General features: G+C 44.4%; 1 protein-coding gene across 3 annotated transcripts in view; it reads left to right on the top strand.

The window, feature by feature from the left end:
• Nucleotides 1–2,824: 2,824 nt before the first annotated feature.
• Nucleotides 2,825–25,172, top strand: part of LRRC8D (leucine rich repeat containing 8 VRAC subunit D) — a 59,397-nt gene continuing 37,049 nt past the window's right edge. The window contains exons 1-2 of one of the 3 annotated variants that reach the window (XM_064719869.1): nucleotides 2,825–2,855; nucleotides 21,277–21,414. The gene's annotated coding sequence lies outside the window, so the exon portion shown is untranslated. Of the gene's footprint in view, nucleotides 2,856–9,699; nucleotides 9,973–21,276; nucleotides 21,415–25,172 lie in introns of those variants that run through there. The other 2 variants (XM_064719868.1, XM_064719870.1) reach the window with 2 other exon arrangements.

Here is a 25,172-nt window from a genome sequence, read left to right as displayed (position 1 = left end):
CACATGCAAATTACTGCAGGCTGCATTAACAAGCACATGTGTACCTGAGACTACAGAAAAATGGAACACATGCCAAGCTAGTAGCCAAATGTGGGTTCAAGAGTCACAGACAGTAGGGGAAGGCTCTGGGTCACATTAAACTATGAGATCTTGTTGTTGTTAAAAGATGAGCAAAATCTGCAAGAAAAGTGTTCACGTTTTGCTGAGTTTTCAGATCTGAGTCTGCTAAATTAATGTTTTAAGTAAAATAACACAATTTTATAATATGTTTTCAACTAGTCATTTTACAGCTTTCCACAGATGGTCTGAAGTATGTATGAAAATATAATACAAATGGAAAATTCCATGCCTTTAGAGCATCCTTATGTGTGTGCTCTCTCATATGCACCTCCTGCATGTCCTGCAGCAATAGTTTAAATGTTACAATTTCATGACCACTGGTGGTTTTGTGGTGGTGAAATGAAGCTGGAGAAGTGGAAGCAAAAGAAACAATGCAAGAAAGAGAGATGTTTCTAGTAGGAAAACAGAGTGTCCAAATGCAAGGACTTGCAAGGAAAGTAAAAGAAGCAGAGGAGGTGATGTTAGCAGCACTCAGTTCATCTAGGAAAGGATAGGGGTTGGCTGAGATGCAAGGTGGAGAGACATCCATCAGTAGTGGGGACCAGCAGAGCTGTAGATGTTAGCTGAAGCCCTCCAAACAGATGAGGTGCTCTCCAGAAGGTCACCCAGGAGACATTTGTGAGGGGAGGAAGGAGTAGATAGGCTTGCTGGAGACTCCCATGTGGAAAGGGCAGGGAACAGATGAGGGTAAGGAAGGATGAATAATGTGCCTGGGGTGGGAATAGAAGGAGGACACTGAGGTCCTGATCCAAGGGTCTTTGTGGAAAGAAAGAAGGCAGCAGAGAAGAAAAGCAATTCCATAAGACAGGAAGGAATACAGCTTCAAAGGGAATTTGCAATTAATGGCACCAGAAGCAGCAACACAACCAGAGGGATGGAGATAGAGATGGAGGAGTGAGAGGCTGTGAAAGTTAATGTTGCAATCACTGGAATAAAGGTATAGATCAGGGTTGTTAAGCTGAGGGTAGAGTTAGCTGTGGTGCTGGATTCTCCCATTCAGAGAACAAAGAAGAAGAAAGGGTGGGATTTAGGGACAAGGGGAAATTATAAGGCGCTTACCTTGGAAGTCTTGATAAAGGAGCCTGGAGGAAAGTGAGGATTTGGAGCTGTGAAGGATTGAGTAAGGCTAAAGGAGGTGGCAGAAGATACAGTTTCTGGGGTATTTGGACAAGTAGGAGCAGAGTCATGCTGTTGACTGTATAAGAGCCAGGGAGAGTCCAGGAGAGGAACAAGCCTGGCTCAGACCTGGGAGAAGCTGGCAGTACCCCTGCACAGGGGGAGAAGAAAGAGAAGACCTATGTGAAGCAGTAACGTGAGGTGGTAGGCAAGGGGTCTAAAGAGAAGGAAACTGTAGGAGGACTGGGAGAGAGGATGGAGCAAGAGGTGTTAGGAGAGAGCACAGAAGATGCAAGTAGCAGGGAGATAAAGATGAAGGAGAGGGTAGAGCAGTGCAGCAAAGCTTTGTGTAGCTGAGGAGTGCAAGAGAAAAGGGGATGGGAGTCAAACAGCAGAGGTAGTGTGAAGGTGGGAAGGATGGAGAGATGGAATTATTCCAAGGTGGGAGGGAAGAAGAAAGACAAATGAATAGGCAAATTATAACTAATGCAATAATTAACTGCTACAGCAGTAATCTGATTGTCACCCAAAAAAGAGGATGAGGCAGGGAGTTCGTGAGTGAGGGGGAGGCATGATCAGGCTGGCACAGAAGCAGAAGTGGGCTGAGCCCAGTGGGGTGCAGAGGCAGCGTGGCAGGGAGCAGCAGGAACAGATGCTGAGGCTGTAGTTCCTATGGCAACATAGGAAGGCAAATGCAACAAGTGTGCCAACGTGGCAGCGTTAGCAGGGGACAGCTCGGTGCCTTTCTGTGTCGCTCAGGGTGGGAGCAGAGCCGAGCACCATCCCTGGCCACCAGGACAGCATGGCTCTGCCCCTGCAGAAACCAGCACAAATTACTGGCAGGTTTTCACTGCTGTGCAATGGGTGTCTTGTTCTCTTTTTCTCCAATCCTAGGAATCCCAAAGCGCAGCAGAGTGAGAGCTTCTGAGAATCCTGCCAGCAGTGAGGGGCCTGTGTCCCCCATGGTGAGGGGACAGCTCTGCAGGGAGCAATGGGAGAGTGAGCATCCCCCCTCCTCATGCCCGTGTGCCGTGGGGCTGGGGGCTCAAATCTCCCATGCCCTGGCTCAGCATGGCCTGCTGCAGCTGGCACGTACCTCCAGGTGCCTGCAGTGTGTAGGTGCCCTCCAGCAAGGCTGTCATGGTGTGAGGCCAGTCTGCCTACAGCAGGCAGAAAAAGCACATGGCTTTCACAGGATGGGGCCTTATTTTTCACTCATAAATTTTGGCAGCGTTTTCCCTTCCTTTCCTATAGCATCTCTTGTAATTAATCAGCAGTTTGAGTCTGCAGCTACTCCACACCATTGTGCTCATGTCCTACGCTAAACAGCTGGAGACAGAACATAAAGGCAAATTTTCCTATAGCTCTGACGCTCGGACAGAAAGAACAACTCTGCGGGGTGAGCAGCAAGGATGCAGCTCCATTTATCCTGCCCTGCCGGAGATCCATCCCGCCCGGCAGCAGCGCTCGGCTCTCCGCGGGCTCGCAGCTGCGTCCAACAGCAGAGGGAGCTCCGGGAGAGGAAGAGGAGCAGGCGAAGCTTGGCAGGAGCAGCCCCGGGAAGGAGGGAGGCGGGCTGGGGTGGACGGAGGTAACTTCAGGCTGCTCTGCTGCACCAGGTAGGGAGCTTTGAACAGCGTGAATGGATGAAGGGAAAAGGGGCTTCAGCGTGGGAGTAGTTGAAAAGCAGCCACCATGGAAACAAAATGCCAGGAGAACTTTAGGTATAAAAAAACAAGAATGAGACAATCTCAAAAGATGTGTCTGGGTGCTTTTTCTAAGATTTAAGACTTAGGCTAACTTCAGGGCATCTTGTGCTAAATAGCTGTAAGGAGGAGGAGGGTATCTTAGTTACTTGGAGAGTGGGTTTTGTGTATTTAAGTGCTAAGAGGTCTGGCTGTATTTTTTCTGAGGAGAATGCCCTGTGTTGAACACTGTTGTCACATCAAATTAATTTCAGAAAGTTTCAGTGACATTTTGAGAAACTCTGGTGCCATGGGTTCACACCAGGATCAAAGGAAAGCAGTGAATATGCCTTTGTGGCAGTGGAAATGCACCCACTGGTAGCTGATGGCCATTTCTGCCACACTGGGGATGACAGCAATACCAGCCAGCCACATCACAGCCCCTACAAAGCCAGATCGTGGCCATGACTCTAGCCACAGAGATCAGAGCAAGGAAATAAATGTGTTGGTCTTTCCATCCCTTGTTCTCCGTGGTCCCGGGTGCAGCACAAGAGCGAGCATGATTCATTCCACGGTGTCCGGGCAACCCAAGGGAAAATCGCCTGCTAATTTCAGTTTCTGATGTCAGAACGTATAATTAACCTGACAAAGCAAAACGTTATTTTAGGTTAAGGCGTGATCAGACCTTCCTCCTCCCTCTACCTATTTCTAAATGGTAATAAGTTGAAGGTGTTTGAGGCTGGGGGAGGTATATGTTTTGTGGTGGCTATACAGTGTTGGCAGTGAATTTGCTGCTCTTATGCCCTCTAATGTATAAAAATATTACCAGTGCTTTCTCCAATTACTTTATATTCAAGTTAAATGGAGAGAAAACAAATTATTTGGACATTAGAGTAACCTTCTTACCTGTCATTGCATGTGTGTGCAACACTCCTCCTTTGTATCAGTGTTTGGAACAAGAGATTTGAAATTAGCATGCTGAATGCCATGGTGGTTGTGCATAGGAATCACAGGAGCACTTGGAATCTTTAAGGTGTGTAATGTTAGAGTGGATAGTGTGATGGTAGACTGATATCACACTATCCACTTGTAGAAGCTTTAGTGACTGTAATACTTTGGTTTACTGTTTCAAATACTGTATTTGAAAAAGTGTTGGGAAAAGGAATTCAGAGGTGAATTTATGTCATGTTGTTGCTATGTTTTCCCTTGGGTAAAATTGATAGAATGGAGCAATTGATTTTGTTTGGTCTATAATATATACACATAACTAGCAGAATGTGCTGCATTTAAGGTAAGAAGATTAATATAGCCCATTTCAAGCAAAACTTCTTTTAGTGCTGTGTTGGCAAGTCTGGGTTCTGTAGGCTCCCAGGCATAAAAAACAAACAAAAAAAACTCACAAAAAACCAGCAAACAAACAAGCAGCCCTTTTGCAGTTCTTGAGGTGGGAAAAAAGCTCTAAGTACCTCTGGGTCCCTGATTAAGGAGCTCCATTTTAAAACAAGAGTTCTATAGACTCCTTCTACAGAATGACTAGTGGTTTCTTTGCTCCATGGTAAAATAGGAAGGCAGAGAGAAAATGCAGCATGTAAGATATAAATATTACTCCCTTATCCCTTCCCCCCCCCCCCCGCTGTTTTTTCCTCATATTCCTCAAATTTGATAGGTTTTGGTGGTTGGGGTTTTTTGTTGTTGTTTTTGTTGTTGTTGTTTTTTTCCAATTTGGGTTTGGGTTGGGGTTTTTTGGGAGAGGGGTTGTTTGTCTGGATTTTTTCCTGATCTAGTTGGGTGAGTCCTTAATCTTTAGCCATTTGAATGACTGGAGATCAGTCATTTGCAGGCTCAGAGCATTTTGGTCCCACATATGTTCTTTCTTTTTCCTCCTGCTGCTCAGAAAGCTTTGCCCAGCTGTGCACCTCATTACGCCCTTGTGGCTAGGCTATTTTAAGGAAACTTATTCCAAAGGAATAACAAAATCAGCAAGGTCTAACTATTGTACCAGTGTGATTGGGGAAGTAAAGGTTAAGTGCTGGCACAGGTACAGCTCAGCACTCTGAAGATAACTGGCTTGCCATTTCTTTAAAGGCCACCATTGTCCTAGATCCAGGTAGGGCACTTAGGTTTTGTGTCACTCCGTTTGCACATGGAGCCACAGCCATTTCACTGAGAAAGCCAATTGAGATCTGAAGGGGAAAGAAGGGCTTTCAGGCATGATTTGAAGAAAGAAATAATACACTGAAATGTCCCTGGGAAAGCAGGGAAACTGTTCCAGAGAGCAGGGCTAGACAAAGTGTGACATCTGAAAGCTTCTTTTGGTCTTACCATGCTAATTCTGATTATGACAGCCTTTAAATTTTTATTTCCTCTTCAGTCTTCATGTTTAGCATTTAGTAATTGTGGAAATGGTGTTGAGCGGAAGAGGCAGAGATCATAGAAGCAGTAAAGTGCAAAATCAAGAAAATAGGAAGAGCTAAGTAGATTAAGTAGACTGGCACAGATGAACCCCTCCTCCCAGCCCGCGGGCTCTGAAGATCTGAAGGTACTCAACATCTCAGCAGTGATTCCTGCCTGGGCACTGAGTACACACACCCATATTACCAGACAGTACATTTGACTGACACAGGCTCTATCTTGGGCTGGCCAAGCAATGCACAACCATATTCTTGCTTCTGCTAAACTAAGTTCTGCCCTGGCAAGCTGCCAGGGTGAAGGGCAGGTTTGCCTGCAGCTCCTTTTATGGCCTTCCTGCCATGCCTCCCATCTCATATGATGCTCTGTGTTTTGTGACTTTATAGCCTGTTATTGATAAGTACAGAATGAAACAGATTTGCCATCTGTTTGTCAATCCACTGGATGAAATTTGAGAACTCATGAAAACTAGGTCTTCTGAGTAATCAGAAGCAGCCAGCATGTGTTCCTGCCATCACTTGAAAAACTTTGCTGAGCTGCAGTGTGATAACACAGGCTGCTTGCAATGCACAACATCATGGCTGCTGCTCTTGTTTCAGAATACAAAGGTACTTGCTAAGAATGAGGCCATCCCCCAAATTTTTAGAAGTGGAACTGCACATTGGGTGGCTGACATATTATCAGAAATGAAACAAAAGAACTGGTGAGCACATTGTGGAGTTCTGGATGTAAGCAGAAACTGCTGTTTATCTAAAACAGTAATTCATTCCTTTTTCCAGCACAAAGACAAGGTAAGCAGTGATTTATTTCCATCCAGGAAGTTCAGAAGCTGGGAGAACTCCAGCCAGAATAGGCTGGCTTGCAAGGCCTTTAAGAGTCATTGTGTTTTTAATACAGAGGCTGCTGTGCCAGGTGATTGAAGACAAGAATAACAGCAAAGTATCTTCAGAAACATTGGTAACACAGGTCTGGATAATTGTTTATAATGGAGTCATATAATGGCAAAGAAAGTTGGTTAGCAGGAACTTAAAAAAGAAATTGATGGAATTACAAATTAACCTAGTAGGGACAGGGTTTTGCAATGCTATTTATATTGGAAAAACATGCTTTTTTTTCCTTTTCTTCAATTTCTTTGGGATTGTCAGTAAAAATGTATCAAAAGGAAGACTGTCTGATAATTTGATTAGACTTTCTGAAAGCTTTGGCAGTTTGTCCTGGTGATGGGCAGACTGAGCTGCAGCAGTGTGGTAGCACAGGATCACAGCCCTGGGGCTTCTCCTTCCCTCTCCTCTCTGGGACAGCAGAGCCCCACACCTCACAGCTGGCTCTCCATGGAACAGGCTCTCCACAGCCAGCTGTGGGCATGTGCAGAGCAGGCCCTTGCCAACATCTGCTTGCAGGACAACAAACCAGCTGCCAGCACATCGCCCAGTTGTGCCTGGGAGGCCATCCTCACTGCCACTATGGTGGGCACGTGGCACAGGGGTGGCACCAATGGCCCTGGGGGTGGCGGTGGCAGATGGGGGCTGACAAGTCTGACTGCAGCCCCAGCCCCATCGTGCTGTCCATGTGTCCTGGGTGAACACCACGGGCTGAGCTGTTCAGCACTTAGAAACACTCTTTCTGTAAAACAGGTGGCCAGTAGCCAAGAGAAGTGACTCATGTGCATCCTCCTCCTTATTTAAACTGGAGTCTTCCCCTTCATGCTTTGCCTGTTCCATGGAGCCAAATTGGTGTTTCTGGAGGGGGAAAGCCAATTCCCTGCCTGTGCCTCTTCTATGTAGCTGTTACCTCATCTACTTCTTAATCATAGAATCATAGAATACTTTGGGTTGGAAGGCATCTTTAAAGCTTATCTTGTCTAATCCACATTATCAAAATTCCTCTTCATCTTAAAATTGCTTGGAACAAAATTTTGTCAGCCCACTCAAAGCCAGGACTGAAATATTTCCCAGTATGGAATTTTCTCACTGTTTTCTGAGGAGCCACTGGTGCACTCTATTTTTGACACCATCTCTTCCTTTGCAGCTGGCTCCCTTGGACTGAACCTGCTGGACAATGTCATACAGATATATATGAGATGCACAGTATGGCTGCTTAAGTGAAAGAAGGAAACTACTGGAAACCATCTCAGAATAAATAGTTAGCTTTCCACCTGGCCAAAACTGTAACTCTGTTGGAGGGCTGATATTTTCTAAAAACTTTTAATGATATAAGAATGAGGATAACAATAAGGTTGAAAAATATTACATATTTGGCTACTCAAGGTTATGGAATTTGAAAAATTGAAAGTAAAATGCAGTTGGAAATCCAAACAGGATTGGTTTATCCTGTGAGGCATGTGGCTGCATTGCTATTGCTTGTTAATGTAATCACTAACTCAGTTCTCTGAGCCACAAATCAAAATAACAATATTAGTTTATTTAATTGTAAAGGGCCAATGTCAAAGCTGTGCAAGGGGAAAAGAGCCATTTTCCCCCCATAGCCTCTGTTTTCTTGCATCTTTTTTATCACATGGAGTAACTTGGGAGTTGGCTGCCTTGTACTTTTGCCTATAGACTATAGCAGGATAACAAAACAGCTGGGATTTTTATTTGCCCCAAACTGAGCTCTTTTAAATTTATAATTTCCCTCCTCTCTTTTCTGTCCCACCTCAGCATGTCTTAGGTGGTCAGAGCCAGAAACAGCAAGGTAGAAAGAGTTGCCCAAAAGTACTCAAACTTGAGCCTGGGGAAGACCAAACCTGAAACAGTGGGATAGGTCTCTACTAGAAAAGATTGAAAGAGAGGGTGTAGAGAGGTTTAAATTAAAACCCATTTGCGTTACCTTTAAATACATACCAAAACAAGTGAAAAAAAAAATGCAAACCAAAACAAAAACCAAACAACTCAGCATATGTTCTGTAGGAGGCGAGTCCTTCACACTTGTGTTTGCCCTGTTGGAAAGGGAATCTTAATTGGATCCGGATCTGCCCAGTTCCAGGTGTCTTCTCTCTCAGGTCCCCGGAGCCATTTGTTTGTTTTGCTGGTGTGCCTCAGCTTGGCAAAGTATCTTGATTGCTAAGTGAATGTGGATTCAGCCAGCTCTGACCAGCTCTGGCATCTGAAAAAATCCTTTTTTCTTCCGCTTGGATTTTTCTGCCAGCTGCCTTCGAGTCAGGATTTCCCAGCCAGCAGCTCTTGTTATTATCTGTTTTCACTTGCCTTGATGTTTACCAGATTGGACTGCTTTTATCTCTATTAACCCTCCCTCTCTGTGGAGCCCCAGTATTACACACCCTGTGTGCCTTGGCCACTGGGTCAGAGCAGAAATAAGTAAATAGATAATAAAATCACCTTCTTGAGAAAACAGTGAGGTCTAAAATATTGGCCAAAAATAACAAAAGTGATGATGATCTCAGGGAAGAAAATAGCTAAAAGGCCAAATGAAGGTATTAAAAATCAAAGCTTAAAATAATTGACTCATTAGCTCATTAGACTAAATCTGAGCTCTGCTAAAATTCCCCACCAGATGAAAACTGGTATGAAAATAGTGCTGAACAGCTGAGAGCAGGACAAGCTGGCCTGATTTTTCCTGGTCTCAGAGTGAATTGTTGCTAAGAAGTGCTTTCATTTGTAACCTTAGATACGTCATACAGTCATTTAGACCAGAAGGTCTGATTAAAAATGCATCTAAAAATGTGACGGGGAAATTCTCAATCTTTAAAGGGCCATAAAGCTATTCTGAACACGCACCAAAAATCACTTCCCATCTCCTCCAGTTCTTGAAAACATGGGGAGGAAATAAAATATGGAAAAGATAAGCTCGTTTTTTTTTTTTTAATTTTTAATTCCATTCTTCATCAAGACCAATATACTTTCAAAGGCAAGAGATTACATCTAGTTAAAAAGACCCGCATGTCTGGTCACGTGTCAGTTCAGTGTTTAAGAAATATTTAAGGATATCGGTGGCTTTTCAGTTAAAGGAGGAAAAAAATGTTCTAGCGGATTTCGGGGTGAGGATCGGAGTCAGTTCGGCTTCTTCCTCGGTGTCCTGTGTTCAGCCTCTGGAATCGCCGTGGAGGGATCCGTCCGTGCGATCCCAGCGGTGCCGCCCCCGCCCCAGCTAAAGCTGCCTTCGACTTTTTGGTTCCCTCAACGGCTCAAGACAGACAAATGAAATAACTTCCCTCCTTCCCCATGATAATATTTTAATAATGAAGCCACGCAATGTGAACTTGTCGCTGCTTTATTTGGCTCACGCACTACGTTCCATGTACCTGCGCACCGCGAACACTTCCAGCGCCCCCGCCCAGCCCCGGTGGTCCCGGCCCGCGGCACCTGAGCGCGGCGGCTGCGCGGGGGGCGAGCGGGCGGGGCCGGCCCGGCCCGGCCCTCACATGCGCGGCGCCGCGGGAGCCATTGGCCGCCGCCCCGCCGGCCCCGCCGCCGCCGGCAGCCGGTGCTGTCCGCACGCCGAGCCATGCGGGTGCGCGCTGCAGGACGCTGCTAGGAGCCGAGCCCGCCCCGCCTCTGCCCGCCCGCATGGCAGCTCCGTGGGACTGACCGCCGCTGAGAAGCTCTGCGCCCCCGCCGAACGCACGGCTCGGCTCTGCTCGGCCGGGCGGCTCTCGGGGTCCGCAGCCCGCAGAGCCGTCCCTGAGGTGAGGCGTGCGCGGGGCCGGCGGGAGGCGGTCGGGCAGGCGGCGGAGGGGCCGTGGGGAGGGGGCGGCATCCTCACCGGCACCCCCGCCGCTCCCTCCTCGCGCCTTCCCTCAGCTCCTCTTTATCTTTTTCTGCGCGCAGACCGGCCTGGGCCGGTTCGCCGGTGCTGCTGCCAGCCCGGTGTGCCTCGGCGGGACCCCGGGGCCGGCTGCGCTCGTCGCGCTGCTCTCCCGCGGGATGCGCATCCACGCAGGATGGGCCCTCATGAGCGGGGGGCCGGCGGCGAGAGCGGGGCTGGGAGTGCGGCGTGGTGCTGGGGAATGCGGCTGGAACTGCGAGCCCCTTTCGAGGCCAGTGGGGTTGGATCCGGCCCCTCTGGGGGCCGGCAGCTGTGCGGGTTTTGTATGGGGTCAGCTGTGCGTCGTGTTCCAGCGCACGCAGATTAAAGGGGCCCAAGCCAGTCAGTAAAGCACATCTTCAGGGCAGAACCAGCCCTTGTCAGATAACCATCTCTGTTTTTTTCGAGGCGCGTCTCCTCCCTTCCCCTGCTCCCCAGTACGTGGCAATACCGACTCCCGCTCCTTTAGGATCCCTGAGCTTGGCACAGCAGCTCCTGTATTGCAACCTGCATTCCCCTCCCCGCCACAAGTGCTGCTGCTGCTCTCAAACAAATACGAATTCAGGCGCAGAAGGCTTGTGACTTGCCCAGCATCCTTTAGGGGAGCTGGTCTGCGGTCACTGGGGGGATTCAGGCTCTGCGTTTCCTGCACGCCTGCAGCCCGTGGCACTTTCTCCTCTGCATGTTCCCAGTGTGTAGGAGCCATGAGATCGGTTACTCAGACTTGAAAATGGAGGACGGTAGTGGTGGTGGTGTTGTTTGGTGGATAAGTCTTAGCAGTACTTCCTGTAATGGTGGTGCTGAAAGTGATGTTTTACTTGACTTAGCTGCTGGTGCAGAGAGCTCTTTGGGGTACCTGCTGCTCATAAGCTTTGCCACTTACAGCTTTAAAGCAATCCCCTAACACTACAGGGAAGTATCTGGTGTTTTTTCAGCATTATGTCTGTCACCGTGATAGGAAAGGATAGTGTTTTCTGCCTGTAAAACTGAAGGTGGGGAGTGACAATGACCGCTTGTTTGGGAGAGAGGGCTTTAGGATGGGAGAAATTTGCTTGAACAGGGCTGAGATTTTTAAACCCACAGCTCCGAGCTATCAAAAAAGCACTCTCATGCCAGATGGGGTAGCTAAGTCCCTTTCTCTGTTTTGTTTTTTTTTTTTTTCCGTTATTTCTGTCTTGTTTCTTGTTTTTTGTGGTGGTGTTTTGTTTTGTTTTTTTCCCTTCACCTCTTCCTGGAGACAAAGGAAACCATCTTTCTTCAAACTTAGGGTAAGGTTAGTGTTGTGTTATTTGCTCTTGATTGCCATCTTTAAATTAATTCACCAAGCCTTACTTGGAGCCAGGATCCTATTCATTCTTTGTGCATTACAAATGCCCTGTAAACCTTTTATTGTTAGTTGAAACTGATTTATAAGGTCCTGACCTAGGAATATGCTTCTGTAGCTATTCTATGCAGGCATTGCCTTTATAGTAAACTCACTTGGTGATTTGCTTGTACCTTGCTTAGTGTCAGAAATGCTTGTCTGTTTGTTCTGTCTGTTTCCTTGCACATAATAGCAGGGGATACTAAATAGATTCTGTTTTTTGTAATTGTGATGACTTCAACACAAAATATTAAAACTTTACAACAGCTGTGTGATGTTATGCAGGGAAGGAAGCAGCATTAAGCTGTCATTTGTTTTGTAAGATCCAGGTATGCACAACAGATATATCTACCAGTCTTGACATCCTTGAGGGCATGGTAATCTGTCCAGTGTGTTGAGATCTGTAAAAGGAATTCTAACCAGCAGTACCAGCAATGAAGAAAGACTTTGTGCTGCTGTCAGAGGAAGGTAATTATTAATAGGAGCTAACCTCTATAATAACAATGCAGAGAGAGTGAAAGCACCTGGGTGCTTGCCCTGGAAAGATTAACTAGTGAACATTGTACTAACACATAGCTGTACACCTGAAATGTAGCTCTTGTACTCCAGTTCTTTCTTAGCCCTTTGTGCCTGTTGCCTCTGTCTTTTGTGTGGCAGTACATAAGTGGTGGTACAGAGATACCACAGCTCTGCCTCCTGTTTATGGACACTTTTCTTGACTACGTGCCTGGATAGGGAGGAAAAAAGCTAATGCTGCTTGTGCTGGACTTGCAATAAGTCCTGCCAGTGACAAAAGGATAAGAGAATAAAGGCTAGTGGAGAAAAGGGTACGTCCGTCCCTGTGGTCAAAAGCACTTGCAGCTATGCATGTTGTGGTGTGGTGCAGTTTTATAAGGGAAGTTTCCTGCGTTGAAGTTGGTTCTTTTAAATTCTCTAGGTTTTCCCATTTCTTCTGTGTATTGAGGTCCCATTCAGAGTGTGTTAAAGCCAGTGGCAGTAAGTGGGTTTTGAATCAGGCCCCGTAGGCAAGCTGAGTTTCTTCCTTCTCTGTGTTCTCTGATGGCACCAGTGGCTGTGTCAGCTCCTGCTTGTGCTGCGTTGTGAGGGTTGGCAGAGTGCTGGCTCAGCACCTCAGCCCAGCCTCTCCCTGTGCCTTGTGCTGCAGCCCTCAGAGCCAGAGGGGAGCTTGGCCACAGGTACAGGGGCTGTGACCGCTGGGTTAGTGTCCTGAGGCTTACAGCACTTCATCTCTGTGGGGCTGCTGAAGGCTGATTTGCTGAGAATACCCTGAGTCACAAGTGGGGGAACATAAGGGAACTCAGTAAACAAGTTTCTCAACTGGATTAAAAAAAAAGAAAAAAAAGGGAGTTCCAGTGTAAGTATTTTACAAAATAATGAACTCTGAAGGTTTTAATTTCCCTTCAAAAAAGCAGTTTTTATCTTCCAATTAACGAAGTTGCTGTAGGTCCCTAAATATCATAAAACACAATTAGCAATTTTTGTACTTAGATGTTACATATAATAGCACAGTAACATTACGTGGAAAGAACAAAACCTGTTACTTCAGTTTCTGCTATTTGAATTCTTCCATTTCTTGCTAGCATTGAAATAGTGCTGCACAGTTCTCCTTTTGTGTTTATTTTTTCTTTCTGTTTTATTTGTTTATTTGTTGTCTCTTGTGTTGCGGAGATTATATCCTAACCAACCTAAAAAGAAAAAGCTATTGCTGTGTTAAGAAAAATGGAAATATTTTTCCCCAGAAACTTTACATTTAGGTAAAGACTTGCCTGTGCTTTTGCATAACTGACATTTTAAGCATGTTTTTTAAACAAGCAGTGAAAAGTCTGTGGACTTCACCATGCAAAGACTTGTGTCCATGACTAATTTTCCACCTATGTATAGTTTCATGAGTCCACATGCATGCACGAGGCTCTCTGGGGTCACGCTAGTGCTGCTTGATCTTGGAATCTACCTGCTTTTATTCTTGGCTGTGATGATGAGCTGCTGTGGGTCCACACAAGACTGAGATATGAAGAAAGGTGTTTGTGAAATGCAGTTCTCTAGCAGTTACCAGCATTATGTTTTGTGAAAGCAGTTGTAATTAGCGTTTCAAGGCTGTCCTGTACTTCTAACCTTGAGAACACTTTGAGCTACGTTTTTTGACTTGCTTGTGTTGGGGATGGTTTTGGCTCAAGACCTTTTGGTTGGAGCAAATTGAGTACAATTTTCTTTTAACCATATAACAAAGAATAGGTACCAATTGCTTGCCAAACAGTTTCTCCCCTCAGAGATTACAAACAAATTTAGGAAAGAACAAAGCCAGGATTTCTAGTGTTTAACTTCTTGAGAATCATCTTGGTTTTGGCATGTGAAAAAGAAAAGTGCGTCACGAGTCAAGTTGGCACCTAATGCCGTCAGTAATACTAATTTCAACATCATTAATTTTAACTGACACTGCTTCAATCTTTCTCTTACCACAAATTTATTTAATTAAAAGAATTGAAACTCTTTTCATTTGTTTCTCTATTCTCTTCGGCAGTAGCGAGAACAGGTTCTTGTCCCCCTTCAGGAAAAGGACAGGAAGAGAAGTTAAAAGACATTCATGTAGCAGCTGCCAGAATATTGAAGGAGATATCCTTGGAAGGAGAAAGCTTGTTTTCTAGAAATCCAGCCAGCAAAATGCCACTTTTGCCCAACACTTGGAGGCAGGCTGTAGTATGGGAAGTGAGTATGGCTGCGCCAAGGACTCGTTTGTTCTAACTTGTTTAAAAGAAATACCTTAGTTTTCTTCTTCTCCCTCTTCAAGTATAAATCAGGATACAAAACCATATTGTTCATGTAGCCTCAAAACTAATTTTCCTTCTTTCCACTTGAGCTCTTTCCTCAGAAGTGATTTGTTCCGAGACTGAAGTAATTGCGACATTCAAGACTTGAGAAGCAATCGTAGTGTAAAATACAGCCACCCTTAGGGAGGAGGAAAGATGGTTGTTGCTCAGATATTTTTTCTTTTTGGAGGCCCTTTTTTGTTAAAGGTAACTCTGATTAAGAAGTAGAAAGAAATAACAAGGCTGAAAGCATGTGGCATCCAGCAGTGAGTGAGGATAGCATTTGTGTTTATTCTTCATAGTCTTGCTTTTTGTATTGTGTGATCAGTAAAATAAGAAATAGTCTGATTCTTGTGATTTGCCTTACTCTTTGTTAGTGTTTAAAAAAAAACCCCAAAACTCCTCTGTATATGGTCTTCTTGTCAAAAGTTAGGCATCTCAGGTGTTCTGGCTTATGATGGTCTACTTTGAAGACCAGAGAATTGCAGTGGAAGATTTCTCAGACCTAAGGAATGGCCACTACACGTAATTAAAGGGTGTTTTTACCTTTTCCTATCAGATGTCTCTTCAAACTGTTTGCTGTGCTTATAAATTTTGGAAAACAAATGCACAGTTCTCAAACTGGAGTTTCAAAAGCTCTCTATTCATTTGATCAGGATTTTTCTGAGTTGTATCTCCTGATGATTTCCCCTGCATGGTTAGACCATGGATAAGGCAGACTAAAGCGTCTGTTGCTCTTTTAGATGTCTTACCTGTGACACTGACATGGAGCTGGTAAATATGATGAGACCATCTGCTGGATACAGTGGTGCTCAGGATGAGCCCCCTCACTGCCTTCATTATGTAAAGATCCACAGAGAAAGGAAAAAAACCCTTACATGAAGGTTCTTCATAGTCCTGATGAAGCAGTGAGACAGGCTTCTGCCTGTCCTCATGCAACCTAATGGCTACAAAGTCACAGCCAAGATACAGGTTGTCTGTTTTTCCCTCTCTTGAACTTCATTCTTTGCAAGTCAGCATTGAGATAGTTTCTTTAGAAAAGGTATTCCTGATTGCCCTTGGGTCCTGCAGAAGCCAGGGCTGCCACACCTATAATGTTTTCAAGTCTGGCCAATTGCACAGATACCAACATGCCTGTTAAAAGCTGGGATTTTCTTGTATGGAAAAAATTTTGAAGCACTTTACTCTTGCTGCAGTGATTTTCCAACCTGAGATTATAGCTTTAAGGACAGAACCAGTGCACAGGATGTGTATATGAATATGATGTCTGAATATTTACCTGGTTTTCATCTGTTGCAGGATAGCAAGGAAAGGAAGCTTACATGCTTTCAGCTGCTGTGAGAACTTGTATAAAAATTGCAGATGGCTGCAATTACCCCAGTGCAGGCTTGCTGAATCTGTGTGTGCTAGGGATGGATATATTTTGATGTGTGCACATAAAAAGTTGATTTTTTTTTCACATTCTATCAATAAAAGGTATGGTTTATTGTCTGTCTCAAATACACTGATTAAATAACCAAGCTTATACAACACCGATTTGTTAATCATTGAAAATAACCTTTCGGTTCAAGAGCTTCCTCTGTGAGAATTAATATTTTATACAGAAGTGTTATGTAATAGACATTTTGTTGCCTTTGCAGTCCTGCACAGAGGAACATGGTGTTAAGCTGATGTAGTTGGGGTTGTTCTGTATAAATTTGTCCACTAAACCAATGCAAATATCAATGAATAAGGGGGGAAAAAAGGTCCATATTGCGTATTTGTAAATGGTGGTTTGTGTACAGAACATGGAAAGGGAGGATAGGAATTGCTTTGGCCTGACAGTCTGTGCATTAAAACTTGAGGGAGCAGTGTTAGAGGTAGTGCCCTGGCTTGCTTTGTTTCCAGGCACCACTGTGGTTACACAGGCTTTCCACATGCATTAGCAATTGCCTTCATCAAGGATGCACGGAGCACCAGACTGCACGGTTAATCTGGCTGTGCTTCCAAATACAAACTGAGGAGTCCACATACAGGGCTCCTCTCAGTGGCTGCCATACAGAAACTTCTATGTGCTTACTTTCTGACTAATTAAATGAAGAAACAAAGCCTAACTTACCTATTTTAGCAGAGGAACTGACAAAAGAGAAGAGAAATTTTTCATGCACTTGAGTTTTTTAAGTAATGTTTGATGGTTTATAAGCCATACTAAATTTATTCACAGTTTTGCCTTGTTGGCCTTGATAATAGAGAGGAAGGAAAAACTGGTTTGATGGTTTTGCTTCTCTCCTTTTCTATCCTTCTGACAACAGATGTATTGGCTCTGGAAACAAGGAAGTGAAGGAATGCAGATACATTGTTGGTGCTGCAGAAATTGTGAGCTTAACCAGTGTTGGTGTCCCAATGAAAAGTAGGTAGAAAAAAAAAAAGGAGTGGACTGAGAGAAACAAAATTGTGCTAATAATCATTCAGAAAAGTGAAAGATGCACAGGTTTGGACAAGAATATATTTCCAGTGTTTAAAACTTGTATTTATGCTATGTTTATTTTTACTGAAAGTTCATTTAGTATGTACTTAGATTGAAAGGTGAATTTAAGAATGTCTTTATTAGCATTGATCAGTTTAACCCGAACAGATTTTAAAGAAAGAAACCACTGAGGCACGAGTTACAGGAAAAAAAAGATTGTAAAGCCTGAAAATCATGAGAAACATGCAAAAATACAAAAGAAAATAGTAATATTGAGGCAAAGAAAAGGAGATAACAAAACCGTGGAGAGAAGTGTGAGTAAATATAACATAATATTGAAAAGCTTGAGGTTATATATGCTGTCCTGCAAGTGGAAAGTGTATGAATTCTGTTTGTTTGAGGGTGCCTCATTCCAGAAACAAGGCTTTTGTGCTCACAGTGGAATGGCCAAGTTTTCCCTGTTTGGAGCTAGCTCGAAGCAAAGCATTTGAAAAAAATTAATTGCATGAAATGTAATGGGTGCCTGAAGCTCACGGGCTGAATTAGCACAAGCCTGGTTTTGCCTAATGGTTTGCACGTGCCTCATTTGTATTTTAGGATTGCAGTGTGTCCATGTGCGCGGTGGCCCAGGGCAGCCTGGAAACAGGCAGAGAGAGTGCAGCTGGTCAGTGTGAGGAGCAGAGTGCCCCTCTCTGCTGTTCCTTCTGTGCGTGAAGAGAGGAAGGTGGCCCTCCACACTCCATAGCTGCTGATTTCTGTCACCTCATTCATGATAAGACTTCTTCAGTGTCTGATCATTTACCCCTTTGCTGTTTGAACTTGTAAAATCTTAGCTCTGGTTTGCTCTCTGCTGAAGAGTGTGATACCAGAGCTTGCACAGCAGCAGCTCCCTCTCTGCTGCCTGTGTGAAACTGAGTGAGCTGCAGCAGTGAGGAGGTTTGCCTGCTTCTCCAGCAAGGTTTGGTTTGTTGATGTCTTTGCTCTGTTCCTGCTGTCTGCAGCACAAGAGAGGAAGTGGGGAGGAGTTTGCACACAGCCTCTGGCTCATGGATGGGAGAAGAGGGGGTGGCCACCAAGAGAAGGGAGGAATTACAAGGAGCTCAAATTAAGCTGGGTGTTGGTGTCATGTGAAAAGCAGGGCCTAGAATGGACAATGAGCTCTACAGGGAGTCTCAGTGGGATCCTGTAGGCTCCCATGTAGCAGGAGCAGTGCCTAAGGTGCTTTCCAAGGGGAGTGTGGTTTCAAGACCAGCTGGAGCAAATTTGAGCTTGCACTGCTGTTGAAAGGGGAAGTCCTGCCTTCCAGCCCACCCTCTGCTGTGGGCAAGATGCCTTTCCCAGGCACATACCACGGAGAGAGCAGGAATGTTAAGTAGCAGGGTGGCCACTAATGAGCGGCAGCTAATTGCAAAACTTACTCGGAGATAGCAACAAAATCTGGTATTTATCTGGTTCGGTTACATGCTACTTCTGGCAGTATTTCTACAGGAGGTATCTCTGCTGGAGGTTTTTCTTCTGTCTTGATGGCATGACGCTTCTCCTGTGTGCTGGTTTGCTGTTTTTCTTAGGCAGCAGCAAGGGAGGAAGATGGCATTTTAACTGAAGAGATTGTCAAATGTCTGCTGTTTTCTGGGTACTTTGAGATATATGTAGAACTGAGAATTATTCAGCTGTGCTGAAATTAAACCTCTAATGACTGGAACTGCTTATTTAATTAGCTGGGGTTTGGGGTTTTTTATTCCAAAATATCCACTTCTTCCCCAAAATACTGTGACTTCCCTCCTTTTCATTTCTTTACAGAATTCATAATGATTTGTTCTAAGTGAATTGTTCAGGGTTTTTTTCAGTCTGTTAACAATGATTATTTCCCTGTTAAAAGCATCAGAAGTATTGTTTTCCTTAATGGAAAAGATGTTTGATCAAGTGACTGTACAAATGGAGGCAGCCACTGTATATAGGACGTGGCATTTGGAGGTTGCATGTGTTATGCCTGAAGTGCCAAGTACTTGGCTGTGATTCAGATGAAATTGGCACTGGCTGATGCCAACACCCCAATGTAAATGTGGTGTCTTTCCCTATGCTGTAGGGCCCTGAAAGAAAAGTATTGAAGCGAGTGAGTGCCAGAGGGGACGAGGTTAAGAGAGAAGTGGTGCATGTGCTCCTTATTTGATCTCCTTCGTAGCCACAGTCCCACACACTGACTGTACCAGTGGGTGTGTGTTCTTGTATCAAAGCAGATGTTTCTGTAAAAAACATGTTGCTTTGTTTTAATAAATTGAGGTTGTCACTTCAAAAGTGGGAGAGGGAGGTGAAGGAAGTAGCATAAAGTGAGAATTTGACAATTGGGATTTGGAACAAAATCCATGAGGATTTTTGTGGTAAGAACTGCAGGGAAGAATCCTTCGCTGCTCTTGGCATTGCCCAAACATCTACTTATGCACTGTTAAGATTTACATAAGAAGTTCTGCTTTTAGATTGGTTTTGGGGTTTTTGTTTTGTTTTATTTGCTTTAAACCAAAAATTTGTAAGTGTTTTGTCATTTGTCATCCTTTACATTTCCTTAGGTATGATCCAGTCCATGTGCTCAGCCTGTTGTGGGAAGGGGAGGGTGGTGGTGATGGACCTCAGCAGTGTTTCAGATTGTGGTTCAGTTCTTGAAGACAAGCTGTCCTGTTCTTCCCATGCCTTGCCAAGTGTGGTGGTGCTGCTGTTCAGCCTCTCCTGGCCCCCTAAATGCTCTCCCTAAATACACTCTCAAAAAGCACAGTCCTACTTTGAAGGTGGGAGCTGCCTTTGCCTGCTGCTTTCAGAAGTGGTTGGTTGCCTTTGGGAGCGCTGCTGAGGAGGGACTGGAGGGCATGGTGAGCTTGGTTCAGGCCCTTCTTACATGGCTCCCTGACCTCCTGAAAAACAAGGGTTACAGGAACAGCCAAGGTGAATGGCCCCGTGGCTGTGAGCATTTTCTGTTAGACCTCAAGTATGATCCAAAGGTCTGTTCTGAAGCCTGCTTGCTCTAGACCCTTGGAAAGTATCTAGTCACAGGTTTTTTCCTCCATTTATTTAAAAACCTAGAGTCTCTGAAAACTCCAGTTCTGCATAAAAAGATTTACTTCTCCTGAGACCAGTTGACTACTCCAAGCCCTTTCAAGAAGAAAAGTCTATGAGGCATATTTTATTTGAGGATGTGACAGTGTTTTCCCCATCTCCTTATCCTAGGTCTCTACTGTTAAGAAGAAACCTGGAACAGCAGGTTCCTGCTGACCTTTAAAATTATCTCAGTGGAAAGCCTGACACAGAGCTTGTTCTTGTGTGCCTCTGAGTGCCAGTGGGTACCACCCCTGAAAAAGCCTCAGAAGAAAATTAAAGGGAGATTTGGGGGGAGGATGTGTTTGCCTTTTTTTCTGCAGTGGTTTGAGCAGCTCAAGTGGGTGAATGCACTGCTCTCAGTGCTGGGTGCAGACCCTTACAGCAGAACAGCCCTGCTACAGGCACTGCTGGGCTGGGGGCTGGAGCAGGGGATGCAGCTGCTTGTCCCTGCCTGTGGAGCATCCTCTGCTCTGGAGGGCTGCCTGTGTACCTGGGGCTTGCCACCCTTGCAGTGAGCACCTGCTGCACTGGTGTTGGCAGCCTGGCACAGGGTGCTGTGGTTGGCAGTGCTGGGAATGCCTTGGGCACACAGCAGGGCCGTGGCAGGCTGTGCACTGAGAGTCCTGTAGAATCCTGCCTGTTGCTAAGGGACTCCTTTTGCATATGCAGCAACACTGGTTTATATAGCAGCTTTCCCTGTGTTTGTTGATTGGAGGCAATTACTGTAAAATACTTGATTTATAACAAGGCATACTTAATAAGCAGCAAAGTAAAATAAATATTCATGAATTACCTGCTGGAGTCTGTTCTTTTTGCTGAGTCGTTGCTTTCTGTCTGTGTGCTCTGCATAGGTCTGGAACCTCTGGGTCTCTGGAAGTGAAGGCAGCTCTGCTGGATCTTAGCTGATGGAAGTTTTGGGCTGAAGAAGGAGGGAGACAATCTCACTTTTTCTCTATTTTATTCATCCCAGAGGATAGAGGTGTTTTCCTGAGATTTTTCCAAGCAGCTCATTTGACTCAAAGTGGTCTGCTTGCCTGGCATAGGGCTGTAATGCAGTAGTTGAAGTGTCATCCAAGTGTTTGCGTAAAACATGTGCACTGTGCAGCTACCACATCACTGGGGTCTGGTCTGGCTTTTGTGGTGCTGTTGGGAGGTGATGATGTAGAAATAACAGTGTTCTTGGTTAAGTTAGGATGAGCCAATATGTTTAAGAAAATATGTGGGAAATGACAAATTGCTCATTTGGGATCTATGCTCTTCAAGAATAGGACAACTCATTTAGAGTAGTTCCTCTACTCTAAATTAAAACAAGTTTGTGCTTAGTCTTCCCTAGAGATGAAGCACAGTCAGCAAAAATGTGAGTAACCTTTGTCTTCTGTTTTGCAGAGTGGCATTCCTCTGACCCCCACTACTATGACCACTTTATTTGGCCAGTTTGATTCACAGGAGTTTGTTTTTATATAGGAGGAGTCTGTGGCGCTTGTCAAAATGAGCAAGTGATCATCAGTGTGGTTTGGTATTCCTGCTGCTGGAGCCTTCAGGAGCCAGCGCTCAGCCCTGCTGAAGCCAGAGGAGGAGGGCGGAGGAGCACAGCCTGATCAGGTACCGAGCCAGGAGTGGGAAGGGGTCTTTCATGCAGAGTTAAGTTATGAATGATCATCAGTTATAAAAAGTTACATTCTTTGGAAGGTCTTGTTAACGTGTGTGGCTCAATGGAGGCCCAGTAAAGGCAGCCACATCCGTGGGCCTGGCAGGGGTGGGTGTTATGGGTGTCTGAGTTCTCTGACAGAGCTGAGGTGAACATAAACAAATGCAACACATTTTCAAGGGTATTTGATTTGCAAATACCGTTTTCAAGCTTCATGTAAGTTGTGAAGAATGGGCTAGGAATACTCTTCACAAATGTCTGGATGTTGAAGAGCAGTTTGATGTCTTGAGGAAAGATTTTTCCTCAGCTTTATTCTTTGTTCTAGTAGGGATACTTCAGTGCTAGCTTTTGATGAGCAGTATATTATGTAGGAACTGCAGAGCACAGAGGTAGCAGACTGATGGGTTTTAACACACAACAAACTCTCAATTTTCTTGTTAGGTTTTTATTTGCTGAGATGTCCATAACCATTCCTGGAAACTGGTATTTATTTATACATTGACATCTTTCAGATTGTCTTACTTGAGAAGATTTAGTTAGGTTCATCTAGTGTGAAGACAGACAAGTTTGAGATTTTGATTTATTTTATTCAATTTGGGATTTTTGTCTTACGTAACTGTAGTTTATGTGGAACTCCTGCTCTGAAGACCATGTTTTGAAAAGACTTAGCATATTTTTGTGTACTATTAGAGATCCTTTGTGAACAGGGCTAGTACTTATGTGGGCTTTTGTACAATGACAGGGATGGCAGTGGCATGCAATTCAGTGTTGGAGGGAGCATTCTGTGAAGAGGCACAATGTTTTTTCACATCAAGTGATGCTTTCTCTCCAGAAATACCAGCCTCTGTAGCTTAGACTGTCTGAATTTATTAGTCAAATTTTTGCTATTTTTTTATTTATTGACCCAGGTAGAAACAGTGAGGGTAGCTTAAAATCTGTTAAGAAAATTATTCCTAATGTTCTAGAGGTAGTTTTCAGCTCTGATTATATCTTTCCTGGTGTGGTTAAAAGATAGACTCTTTTTCTAGCATCCATTGTGAATACTTCACTTTTTTTGGTTGTCTTGGGAAATAAGAATCAGCATTTATTTGATTGAACAACCAGCTTCCTGCTTCCCAAGGAAGAGATAGTGGCTCATTTGCTTGCAAACATCCCTCCTGTGGAGAGTCTTTGTTGGGGAGTTAGAGGAAAGCTAGCAGTTCCTAGTGAAATAGCTGCATAGCAGGATGAAGAGGGATTATTGAAGCATTACTAGGAAATTCATGGCTGTGTGGAAGACCTTATGTACTCCACAGACGAGCTGACCTAAATTCTGCAGCCAGGCCTAACTGGTTTCTGTGTTGATGTGATGTGGCAGGCTGGATAACCTGCAGCAGATCTGGGGTTTAAAAAAAAATAAGCAGAGGGGGATACAGAGAAGATTTGTGTTTGAGTGGAAACACAGACAGGCAAGTCTTTAAGAGTGTACTGAATCGATCTTAAATTTTTTTGTTGTTTTCTAACCCACACTTCTCTATTCTTAGTATTGAGTATTTTTCACATAGCAGGATGGGTCTGTATTATAAGGATGCTCATTAAGAAAAGTGGAGAGATGTTGTTTACTCCTGGATGAGGAATATGTGGATGGATTTGCTCATAAGAGGCTTGGAGTTCTGAGATAGGTTTTAGTAAAGAAACTGCTAAGTATCTTATCAGTAGTGAAACAGTTAACCCAACTGACACTTGAACTCTTCAGGAAAATAGGATTAGTATCCACTTGACATAAATGGAATGGCTTACGCTTGGGTTTCTAGGTGATGTTTGTTTCTCAAGATTATACATTACACAAAACGTGACACAAAAATCCAAATAGAAAACAAAATGCCAGGTCTGTCACAGTCAAGTTGGTCAGTCTGACCTGCGTGCTGTGTTTTTGTGCTGTTACTTCTTGTAGTAGTGATGTGACTTTGCAGTTTAGTTTCTGCTGGCACAAATGAGGTGTGAGGGCAGTTACTGCTTCCTGCCTTTTTCTGTACACATAAGCTAGACTGATGCAATGCTCTTCTTGGCTTTCACCCTTCCTGCTTGCACACTTTGGTTACCTGGTCTCACTGCTTCCTTCTCAGGTTCCTCTACTGGTATGAGAGGAATTTTTTTTGCTAGTACTGCTTATACCACGTTCTATGAAAGGAACTGTTTATGCAGGCAGAAAAATTTTGCAATCACTAGAAGGACTTTTGCGGTAAGATTTTTACTGGCATAGTTGGGAAGCATGAAAAAAAAATATTGGCTGATACAGTTCAATGAACAAAATGTTAAAGTGTGGCTAGGGGCTTTGCTGTGCAAGTGTTCTGGTCTGGTTACTGTGATGGAGTGTGTGTGTGTATTTATAAAACATTTCTGTCTGGAAACCTTTTAGTGGTGGCATAAGCTTTAAGTCTTGAATTGTTTTAGAGGAATTTCTGCAACTGCAGCATCCCGAGGTGCCAGGGGAAATAGTGATATTCTGAAACATTGCTGCCTTATTTTAGCTCACATTTCACTTGATGTGCTTTTGATTTGTTTTAAGAACAACTTGTCTGTATAAGCTGTTTGTTTACTATACGAACATAATAAGCAGCAATGCTGACCTTCGACTGGAAACCAGAATGACTGCAGGTCCTGCTGCCCCACTGCCAGGAGCAGGTATGGAGAGGGGGTTGGAGAGCAAGGGCTGTTTCCTCTGCATGTGTTTCAATACCAGAAGCAGTAGTTAGAAGCTTATTAACTGACAAATAAATTAAATTGATTGGAATTCCCTCCAAAATGGTGAAATGGTTTTTGCTTGCATTAGTGTTATTGCCAAGGCTACCTCAAGGCAGAAGCAATGTTTTCCTTAGTACAGATATAGATGTCATTTTGAGTAATTCTTTGCAGTGAGAAGAACTTCTGTGTATCTTGCTCCAATGTTACAATTTTCATGTTGGTTTATCTTTTCTTTCTTCCTGTCCTTCCAGCAGAATTTTCAATGTTATCATTAGAGACAGAAACTGAAAAATAACTAGAAAATAGCTGGAGAACAGCCCCACTTTGGTGTTTTTTTCACTGGTTTTGCTCTCGTATTTCTTTGCCTAGACAGGAGACTTGTCCATTACTGATAGCCAAAGGCAGTCCTCGCAGTGATGGGTCAGTGAGCTGAGCTGCTTCCAGCTTGTCCTTCTGGAGCCTGACCCAGCCTGGCTGCGGGCGGTGGCACCGACACAGCACGGGGGAGGAAGGGGATGGCCTGGCAGGGCTTGTGGCCAGCTTGTATAGCAGGGAAAAGTCTGAGCAGGGTCAAAATGCAGCACTGCTCTCTTTCAGCCTTCCCTGCAGTCATGTCTTGTTGCATGGTTTTGTGGTCACAGACCTGTTTTGTACTGGATGTGTATCAAATTCAGTGGGCTGCAGTATTCTTAGCTGTGTGTTTTGACATATTATGATGTTGTTTTGAAATACCTACCTGCTCTCTTGACTGGAATCTCAGGTGGTTCCTTTTGGATGGATGGGAAGTGATTCTCAATATGTTGTTCCCTTAAGCTTTATCTGTTGTCTTTGGTAGGTGATGCTGTTTTGAAGAAGGCAGCACCATCACAGTTCTTGTTCTCTCAGAGGTTGAGTGAACACTGGAGCACTAAATCGGTGTAGTGAGGTGCAGCATCAAACAGTAAGGTCTGCCTCTCCTTGTCCATACCTGATTTGGTTTCAGGAGAGA

This window comes from Zonotrichia leucophrys, chromosome 8, assembly GCF_028769735.1.
Source record: "Zonotrichia leucophrys gambelii isolate GWCS_2022_RI chromosome 8, RI_Zleu_2.0, whole genome shotgun sequence".
Lineage (NCBI taxonomy): Eukaryota > Metazoa > Chordata > Aves > Passeriformes > Passerellidae > Zonotrichia > Zonotrichia leucophrys.
The sequence above is the reverse complement of the archived record's forward strand: the minus strand, read 5'-3'. Positions and strand labels throughout refer to the sequence as shown.